Consider the following 10,859-nt stretch of genomic DNA (forward strand, 5'->3'; position numbering starts at 1 on the left):
CATTCTCTAGGTATGGGAGCTTGGGAAAAGTAGCTAAGGTTCTTTCTCATCACCAGCCTTCATTTCTCCATCTGTGAAGTGGGCTAATAGTACTTACTCTCATAGAGTTGTTGTAAAGGCCAAATGCATGAAGTATTTGAGAACACCCTTACAGACATATGTTGTCACTGTTATCCAGGCAGTCATGAATTCCTGCACTAGAAGGACAACTCCTTGAGGACAGGGGTGCTCTTCATCTAAGCCCAGGATCTGCCACCAGGTCATCCTCCAAAGATATCGGTTATACAACTACAAGCTAAGTCAGAGAAGAGGATCAGAGCCCAAACAGAGAAGACAGCTGTGGGTGTCAGAGGAGAAAAGACTGAAAGGGAAGCTGGAAAGAAAGGAATGGGGAGAAACCAGAAAAAAGGATGGAGAGAGAGAGAGCTCAGAGCTGAGGAAACCTGCACAAAAATGCAAGATCTGGAAACCGATGGAAAGAATTGTGAAAAGCAGAACTGTGCACACATCCTTTAAAATTCAGCCCTTAGAGATTATCTAGTCCAAACCCCGACTCTGTGGGGAGGAAAATAAAGTTCCATGTGGGGAAAAGCTTGCCAAGATAATATGCAGGGAGCTAATGGCAGACCCAGGATAAGAGTCTGATAGAGTCAGACAAGGCCAAGTTTGATTTCTGGCTATAAGGTGTGTGATATTGGGTAAGTTAGTTTCTCACTCTGAGCTATGGTTTCCTCATCACTGAAAATGGGGTTAATCATGTCTCTATCTCATAGCCTTATTGTAAGAATTAAACAAGATGCTGTAAATAAAGTTGCCTACATGTGCCTGCTGTGGGAGGAGGCTCTGTGAATGTTATGGTCTCCCTCCTTCTTCCTGACCCTCTGTTCTTTCCTCCTTTATGATTGAGGCAATGATGTGACCAGCATGGTCAAAAGTCACAGGGTTAGCCACATCTGTACTTGGGGGTTGTCAGTTACAGACCGGGGGGCTTTTGAAATGTGGGTAAGGCTGTATTCTCATCAACCACCTAATTGAGAACAGAAAAAAATTGTTGTCAGCCTCAAGAGTGGAGAAAAGTCCCAGCGCGGTGGCTCATGCCTGTAGTCCCAGCTACTTGGGAGGCAGAGGCAGGAGAATCCCTTGAGCCAGGAGTTCGAGGCTGCAGTGGCCATGACTGTACCACTGCACTCCAGCCTGGGCGACAGAGGGAGAAACTGTCTCAAAAAAGGAAGCGGAGGAAAAGTAACAACAGTTAAGGAAGCAATAGGTAGGAAGGACAGAAAAGCTGATAGTTCAGAAATCTAGAAAGAGGAAAGAGTGCCGAACAGGGACTCTGAGCTTTGGCTGGTCCCTTGTGCTGCTGCAAAGACATTCTGAGCTCTCGGGCAGCTTATTCTTCATCTATGCCTCGGCTTCCTCACAGGCCAAAGAAAGGAAAAGATGTGCCACCCGGCCAGGTCTCCACCAGCCAAGGAGGTCTGTGTCTGGCCCTGAGAATGCTCTCCTGGGCATTCCTGACCAGTGCAGATGGGGAAATTTACCTCCCTTTCCCAGTTCCTACCCCCAGGACCCCTTGGGGATTTCACACAGCAAAGGGGGTGCTTTCAGGGAGCCGGGGCTTTCTAACTCACCTTTGTTTATAGTTCCTTTAAAACCCAGAGACAAACCACCCCTTAATTCATGCACTACTAAGAAGGTGAATCTGCCTTTTAAAATCCAAAGGAAGCCATTAAACCAGGTTGGTAACCATTGTGACTCATAATAAGCTTTCTTCTGTAAAAAAAATGAGTCAGAACGACTTTCCAGGAAGTTTGGTTACTTTAATTAGCCACCTCTTTCTTCTTGCCCTTAAACACATGCAGTAATTTGAAGATCACCTAAGTATTGATGCTACCAGCCAGTAGCCCTGAAGTGAAAGATCTGCTGGTGGTGGTAAAGTTCCAGACATCACGGGCTCCTTGGAGCTGAACAGGCACCTGTGCAGAATCCTTTCCTAAATGGTGAAGGGAGCAAACCAACCTTCCGGGCTGACGCACTGGCCTGAGTAAAGCGGGGAATGAGCCAGAAGTACTCAGCAGCGAAGCCCATCTGTATATTCCAGAATCTTAATGACGGTCACAGCTGCCATGTGCCAAGCACTGTTCTAAGGAATTGAGACACCATCTCAAATAACTCTCAACCCACTCTCTAAGTTGGGCATTAATTTTCCCCCTTTACAAAAAGGACAAGGATAAATTTTCAGGTCATGCAGCCAGTAAGCAGTGGAGCTGCAAATTTTATCCCAGGTCTGTTTGATTCTAGATCCATACTCTTCAAAGGTCATCCGTTCCTACCTCCTAGGGAGGCAAAGTGGCTGGTCTAAGGTCATATATTGAATTGGCGGTATCCCTGGATAAGAGACAGATTCTGAAGGTCTTAGCCGACGTCTGGATTCTTTCTCTCTTAACCTACTTTATATATAGCTCCCAGATAGGAAGTCAGAATTTGTTCAGATTGACCGTAACACACTAACCCTCCTAAGCCCCAACAGGATCTGAACTCCCTCCCTTTCCTGGCTCCTCTTTCAGGGCTCTGTGTGGCTCATTCTCACTCCTAACACTATTACCCTGACTTGGTCACAGTAACAGAACACCAGCGCAAGTTGGTTAGGTGTGGTCTTCTTCCCATGCGGACACTCCCTTAGCTGTGTCCCCACACACCTGGGCAATGGGCCCCAGGTAAACAGAGTTGGCTCCAGTCAGCCTGCTTCCAGAAAAGGGCAATCCAGCTTCTCTGGATCACGGCTCCTGGGCTGATTTTTCTCTAGGGAAGGGTGTCAGTGTGGGGACTGTGTCTATCACTCTGTAGCTGAACTAAGTTTAAAGTCTTGCTCAGGTATTTGAGATAAAAGGGAATCTTCTTCTCAACTGGGAAGAACAGGTGCCCCTCTCCACAGACCCTTAGTAAAAGATACTCTGCTAAATAATCAATTGAAACATAAGTGTGACCGGCCCACATTCTCCTTGGTCTAGCTGCCTCTGTACATATGCACAGCAAACTAGAAAGATTGTAGTTTGATGTGTATTGCTACCTGTGCAAGGAAACACTGTTTCAGTATTAAACTGGGAAGCAGAAAAGTTTATGGCAAATGCATACTGTGGATGCCCTCCCCACCAAGACCCCCAATTATCTTGTCCCTGACAAGAATCTCATAGCTTCAAGAATGGAACTAGACTGCTCTAAAAGATTTGAAAAAGATTTTAGCTCTGGGGGACATTGATTCTCTTCCACTTCTAATTTCTATGTCTCTAATGATCCAGATGAAAGACTAATTGAGGTCTGGTTGGAATGCTATTAAAGTTATTTGGTGGTGTTACAATTTATACTCATCTTTAAGTTCTTTTTAATTATATGGAGCTTTCAAAGCAAGGCTTGGACTATGGAGGTAAAAACAGAGAGCTATGAAACTTTCTTTTTTAATTCTTCTTTGTTCCTCTCACCCTTTTTTGACATGGTCCAGCCTCAAACTCCTAGGCTCAAGGAATCCTCTCACCTTGGCCTGCTGACTAGCTGGGACTACTGACATCCTTTCTCTTCTTTACAAAGCAAAGTCATCTCCAGGCACCAAGTCTTCCTCTCTGAGCCTATTTGCCACCCACATGCACATTATTTGCAAGAGAAACATTTGTACACAGGCCTCTTTGGTTAGTGCCTTAAGGAGCACTATCGAGGTATCTGGGGCTAAAAGGCCCTGGTTCCCATCTAAGAAAGACAAGTTCTGCCTCTGCCAGTCACAGCAGTTGGGAACACAGCTGCTCCCGCACCTTTTTGGTTTTGTTCTGTTTTAAAGTATCTGGTCTCTTCCTAGCCTAGTTCCAGAGGTTTTGTTCCACTGAGGACCAATATCTACTGTTCAAAGGCTCCAGAATCATATCCCATGTCCTCAGGGAATTCACTTAGTTCCTAAGACCTAGCTTTAGGGTCTGGTTGGCTGAAAGACCAAGCGAGAAGAGATACCAGTTGTTCAACAATTCCCAACAACTCTCTTCCCCCCACCCCCTGCATTCCTGCTCCATCCCCTAGAAGAGAAGACCTTACCTGGCTCCACCTGGCTGAGAGTGTTGCGAGCATCCGTGGAATCAGCTACATCCCCACTCATCTTGATATCTGCAGGGAAAACACAACTGATTTTAATAACAGGTCACAATTTTTCTTGCTATGACATATGTGGCTTTAACTAAATAGCAAAGATGAATGTGTAATTACAACAACCATCAGACTTTCAAATTCCTGATTCCCGAACATACAACCATTAGAATATTCATAAGCTTGGGGGCACGGATCCCCTCCTCCCATGCTCGCCTCCTCTCCTTGCCTTTCTCTTCCCCTCTCCCCGGTGCCACTGCAGGGTCTCTCACCTTTTGCAGCATTCATGGCCACTTGCTTCTATCACCAGGACTCAGTTGGTAAAAATTTAACAAGGGGGTGGAGGGGACACTTCCCATTTCCAACACTCGTTTCCTTTGGGATCTGAGGAATTTATTTTATTTTTAAATAGTGAAAGAATTATCCCTCCCCGCCTGCCTCCCCAGCTGTTTCCCTTAATAACCCCATCCTGGAAGGTAAGAGTGCCCTTAAACCAAGGTTCGCCCTTCTCACCTTTCTTCCCAGGTCCTGCCTGGGTTCTCTGGTCTCAGAGGTCAGCCCACTGTCTGGGGATCAAGCCCTAGCTCCTGTGCTGTTCTCCTTGGAGACCCTGTCTTTTGGGGATCCTTACCTTCTCTCCTACTCCTTCAACTGGCTCAGTGAGAAAGGGATGGCAGCGGGTCAGTGCCCCACAGAAAGAGAACACCTACACCAAGCCCCTGGCTCAGTCCCTGAGTCCTGCTGGTCCAGCATCTCTGCCCTGCTTCATTTCAATAAATTAAACATTTACCCTTAACAGACAGCTGCCACCACCTATGTGGGAGGCCCCTAAGTCTCCTCTTGGGGTTAGCAGGGGGAAGAAAAGAGGCAACTTTGAACCAACTCACTCTCTCTCTGCTCCTCTCCTTATTAAACCACCCAAAGACTGAAGCCTTAAAGACAGAAGAATATTTTATTCAAATCATGTTGACCCCCGCCCTCCCCCTTCTCTGGGGCAGCACTTTAACTCTTTCGAACCAGATAAAGTCTTGGTGAGCCAATTTGCATACTTGGCTCCTCAGCCAATCCCAGTCAAGCAGGCTGTCTTAATTTGCATCAGGTAATCAGGCAGTTGGCAGTCTGGATGCCCAGGTCTGGAGATGATCAGGATGAGGAAAAAGGGTAGACCTGTGCCCCAGGGAAAGAGGGGAGAAAACCTACTTTTTCTTTTTTGTGTGTGTGAGGAATAATGTGTGTGGCTCCGGCCGAGGTGTACACCACCTCCGGAGTGTGGCAGTTTCAATGCCAAAACAAGCCAGAGATGGGGGATCCAAAGATTTAGAGCCTAGAATACCCCAGAAGTAGGGGAGAAAGTAAGGAGTCACTGTGGTTTAAGGAATTTTTCAAGACCAGCCAAATTGAGGGAAGACTCCAAGGTAAACACTCAGAGCTCCATGGAACCCTCCCCAGACAATCTACACTGCACTCTGTGGTCAGTCACAGAGCTCTAAGGAAGACCTGCCACCTTACCCCACCCCGCCACCTCCTAGTGCATGGCGTTTAGGGAGGCATTTCTTGAGCCTCACCTCGATCTGCCCTGCTGCAGTCTCAAACTCTCTGTATAGTTTGCCACGCATGAATATGCAGAATAACTACTGTGGACCACCCAGACGTTTGCAAAGGGCTTCTGCTGCCACTGGCCTTCTGTTCCAATGGAGAAATGGGCTCCCCTGTCCCACCCATTAAGTACTATCCACCTGGAGCTAGGCATTGCCTAACGCAGATCTGCTCAGCTCATACTTCACCGTGAGGGTTCTTCAACAGTGCTGAGAAGTGGCCCTGAGTCAGAGACTGCTGGAAAGGTGCAGAGGAAGTTCCCCCGACTGGTGGTTTCAATTTGCTTCATCAGCACCAGGATTCAGGGTATGGGATTTGGCATCAGACAAACCTGGATTAATCTCAGTGCTATCACTAACTAGCTGGGGGACCCTAACCACATATTCGAATGTGAATTTTCTCACCTGAAAATGAGAATACACACTTCCCAGGGTTTTTGTGAGGATTAAATGAAATACTGAATGAAAACTGCCAGGGAAAGAGTTCAGGCACAAAGTAAGCACCTAACAAATGAACTAATTAAACAGACATGTAGGCTTAGGTGCTAGTCCCCTTCCCTTCCTGCCTTCTTCTCATGCCCCTCCATTAATCCCTTGCCCCATTACAAGGAATAGCTTTGGTTTTCTGTCTCAGCCACCATTGTAATTTGTCCTTTATCTGGGAAACCATTAGGATTCTCCAAATTGTAACTTCATAGAAAAAGTGTTCATGAGGATAGGAAAAAGTTAAGAGGCAGTGATGCTGGGAGGATGACCAGAGTCTCTGAATCAACTGATTTCAAACTCCTGACATTTAAGAAGGTAATTCTTTAGCTAAACTGTAATCCTTTTTTTTTTTGAGACTGAGTCTGGCTCTGTCGCCCAGGCTGGAGTGCGGTGGCCGGATCTCAGCTCACTGCAAGCTCCGCCTCCCAGGTTCACGCCATTCTCCTGCCTCAGCCTCCCGAGTAGCTGGGACCACAGGCGCCCGCCACTTCGCCCGGCTAGTTTTTTGTATTTTTTTAGTAGAGACGGGGTTTCACCTTGTTAGCCAGGATGGTCTCGATCTCCTGACCTCGTGATCCGCCCGTCTCGGCCTCCCAAAGTGCTAGGATTACAGGCTTGAGCCACCGCGCCCGGCCATCTAAACTGTAATCTTATGCCTAGAACCCAAATTCTCCTCCAACACCCATTCTCCACATCACCTTCATCAAATACACACAGAAGCTCTCATTCATGCTTTAAGTTAGCCTAAACTTTAGTCTTAATCATGCCTAAAAAATAACTTTTAAAGGCATCAACCCCCTCCCCTCCTCATCTGCCATGATGTCTACTCATCTGATGTATTCATTATGGGAGCAACAAGGTGGCACTTCAGGATTGGAGGGGCAGGGTGAGATGACCTGTCAAGCCTCTTCTTGAGTCCCATAGGATGCTAAGACACTGAGAACCTGTTCCTGTTGGGTAGGAGGCTCAGGCTGATGGGTGGGACGAGCTTTTGGGTCTCAGCCTAAAAATGGGCCAACACCGAAACTCCCTGAGACGCTGTAACCCTTCACCTGTCGGACAGCACTTGCCAGTGGTGAGTGAGAGAGGTGTGGGGTGGGGCCAGGCTCCTCTGTGTTATCTCAGCCAGAGACTGAGTAGGCTCCTTGCCATCACTCCCTTCCCTGGGGAGGCTCAGCTGCTCTGTGTAAGAGCCCAGACACCAGCTGCAGACCCTCACCTGCCCCACTCAGCACCATCACACCCTGAAGTTAGTCTTGGCTTGTCCAGGAGCGGCCCCTCCTGTGAACCCCGGGAGGAAAGCTCGAGAGGCAGCCTTCCCCCCAGGCTGCAGGCTGAGGGTCCTGGACCTCCTGGGACCAGGCTACTCTGGGAAAGCAGAAGCCACCTCTCTCCTAGCATCCATCTTCATGTTCTTAGAAGGACGGGAGCTCCCTCTGGCTCCTCCCTCACATACCTGCTGATGGTGGCGCTTCCACCGGGAGACTTCAAAGGACCCACCAGCCCCACTTCTGAGCCAGCCAAGGCTCCAACTCTCCACCAGAGGAGACTTCTCTCACTTCTTCTCAGTCCCACCATCAGGCCTTCCAACCCAAATGCTATTCCTGAGCTCCAACTGGCACCCGTCTGTGAGACTCAGCCCCTCTTTCCCAACCTTGGTGGGGAACAGCTCACAGTGAGGAGAAAGGCAGAGAAAGAGACACCTGGGGCAAAGCAGGTGTGCCCCCGCCAGCTGGCTTCCCACTGTTTTCCTTTGTCTCTTATCTGCCTCCCTAGCTGGCCGCCTCTGGCCTACTTCTCTGCCTGTTTTTAGTCAGGGAGCAGGGAGCCCTTCCTTGCCTCAGAGCCCCTGTGTCTTGTGACCTTCTGCCTGCTCAGGTCTTTGTGCTTCCAGGTGAGAGATGTTCTATAAAGTACAAGGTGCGAAGGCTCCAGACAGACCTGAATCATGGCTCGTACCCAGGTTATCAGAGCAAGACAATGGGGTTGACTTGGCTGGCCCCAGTGCGAGTGGAGCCTTTAGAGTGGGGGACCTGGGAGCAAGCCTATGCTCTAGTTTGTGTGCTCCTGTTCCTCCTCCTTCCCCCATCCAAACTCCTCCAGTAAATCAATTAAGGAGGAGACCCCAAGGGCCCAGCCCCGGGAATTCACAGGGGAAGCGCTGGGAATCAAGGTCAGTAGGATATAGGATTACTGTGGCGGGGGAAAACGGGACTCAAAAGAGACCACAGTTCCCAAAGAGGATCTTGGACTAAGGGACCCTAGAGAGGGACCCATAATGAGATATTCCATAGATGGAAGAGTGATCCTCCTTCACAGACCCCACAGCAGGGTGCGCACTGCAAGACCCTACAAAGAAGATCTTGAACCATAAAGGCCACCAGGAGGACCCATCAAAGTGAGCTGCCCAATAGAGACCCAGTCAGAGAGAGGGGACAGAAAGTCCCAAACTCAGAGACCTCTGGAGGTGCCACTGAAGGGGAACCCTCAGACACTACAGAGGGGCCAAGACCCGGAAACTGCACAGGGAGGCCAGGTAGCCCTGAGCGGGGAGTGGGCTGGGGAGGGAACAGGCAAATGGAGAGAGATGAATTGGGGAATCTACCCCAGTTCTGTGGACACCCTGCCTTGAGGAGTCGCCACACCTGGGGTTGAGCTCAGTCCCCCCATGTGTTGGGAATCCCTGCTCACAGGGACAGGGTGGAGAAGGTGTCTGGGCTTCTGAGAAGCATCAGCCAGGAGCTCACCCCCGGGAAGGCATAGGGGGCTTGGCCCTCTCTCCACCTCATCCTCTGGTGCTCTCTGCTCTCTGCTATATCCTCTGAGGCCCTGGGCTGCCTCCCTGCTGGGTCCCAACTGTCCCACCCCACCCCCCACTTCTGCAGAATGGGAGCCTCCAGTAGACAAGGAGGTGGAAAACCCCCAGGAAGTCTGTGATCTTGATGCTAAAAAACCTCCCATCCACTGCTAAGCCCACCTTTCTGAAGAGCCTTGCTCCCATTCAAACCCTGGCCTTCTCTGCGGGAAGTGAAGGGGAGAGCACCTACCCGGGACCTGCCCAAGGTATGCCCAGTTTAGAAACAGATTTTCCTCAGACTCTGGATGACACCCAGTTGGATGGTTTCTTCCGCCTCACCTAGCCCTTCTGGCACGTCCTGGGGAGCCACTCAGCGCCAACATCTCACTGCCAGCCTGCCTCTCACTCAGCCCTGCCAGGAAACAGCATCTGGGGAACTGGGCACTCAAGGTTCCTCCCTCCAGGCACTCACTGATGCTTGTTTTCAGGCTAGGGAGGCCTCAGACCTGCTCTGCTTCTTGGGGTGGGTCTGGAGAATTGCCTCCTCTCTACTCTGCCAGAAAGAAGACCAGGTAACAATATTTCCATCAACAGCCCCCAAATCCTAAAGAAAGATCACTGGGTCCTGTCCACTTTGACAGTAAGTTGCTAGGTTAGAAATGGCCGGGTCAGGTACTGCTTTCTTCACCTGTTCTTTGCTCAGGCCCTGTGACCTCCAGAAGGCCCACCCTAACTCCAAGTCCCAAGCCAAGCCCAACCTGGCTGCCTGGCAGCTCCTGCCTTAGCCCAGCTGTGGAAGGAGGAACAGCAAGGTGAATGGAGCGGCTGGGTTCACTCCATGCCCACCTCTCATTCATTCATGCAGGGAAGCCTCACTCCCGGCAAAGTATTTGCATCTCCTAGATTTCCACCCCTTAGGGAAGGAAGGCATGGGACATGGAACCTAGAGGATGTGTCTGTCACCATCCCCTCTCAAACACATGGGGTATGGCCCCTGCCCCAGGGGCACCTCTGTAATTGCCCTACCTCACCCACTTCTCCTAAGCCCCCCAACCACATAAATGTCCGCTTTGCCTCAATTTCACACATATGCCCGGACACCAGCACCCGGCATGTGGACATACACATTTCCCTCACTTATGCACTCCCAGGTCCACACCCCTGACTGAGTGAGTGAACCACCCATCCCTGCAACCTCCTGAGACTATGACAGTTCAGCACACCGACGTCCCACACAACTGCCACTCCCCAGACCGGGGGCTTCGAAGCCCTCCCGCCCTCCACCAGCCCCCACCCTTTTTCTTTTCCAGGGTTTCTTATCCCAGATCCCCTCCCTTTAGTCCGCAAACACTGACCGGCGCCCACCCCAGGACAACCCGCTATCCACACCGCCCTCTCCTGGCCGCTGGGAAACAAGCCCCCCTCCCCGACCAGAACGCTGTCCCTCTCCTTCACCTCTGCCCACACGCAGTGACACCTGTCAGAGCTCATTCCCTCCGCCCCTCACCTGTGTGCATGGACTCCAGATTCACCATCCTGCCCCAGGCGGGGCCAAAGCCAGCGCCCCCCCAGGTCCCTCGCGACTGCCCCAGCCGGGCCCCCTGCGAAGCCAGGGTCTCCTTCCTCCAGCCCCCGGCCGCCGCCACCGCGGGAGCCGCTGCCGGAGCCGTCGCCGCCACTGTCGCGCGCTCCGCTGCTCCGGCCCGGGCAACACTCGGCGCCGCCAGGATTGCCACACTCCCCAGGTGAGCACGCGGCGCGGGGCGGGGGCCGCCGGCCACGCCCCCTGGCAGGAGCCCCGTGCCTGGCCCCGGGCCCATGCAAAGCAGCGATTTGCATACATGGAGCTGGCGACC

General features: G+C 51.0%; 1 long non-coding RNA gene across 1 annotated transcript; it reads right to left on the minus strand.

Moving 5' to 3' along the window:
* Positions 1–2,210: 2,210 nt before the first annotated feature.
* Positions 2,211–10,587, minus strand: LOC110741294. Its single transcript, XR_002517257.1, has 2 exons — positions 10,511–10,587; positions 2,211–4,146 (listed from the first exon to the last, which is right to left on the minus strand). It is a non-coding gene; the product is annotated as an uncharacterized LOC110741294 (long non-coding RNA).
* Between the last annotated feature and the right edge of the window lie 272 nt (positions 10,588–10,859).

Source organism: Papio anubis, chromosome 12, assembly GCF_008728515.1.
Source record: "Papio anubis isolate 15944 chromosome 12, Panubis1.0, whole genome shotgun sequence".
In the NCBI taxonomy this organism is placed as follows: domain Eukaryota; kingdom Metazoa; phylum Chordata; class Mammalia; order Primates; family Cercopithecidae; genus Papio; species Papio anubis.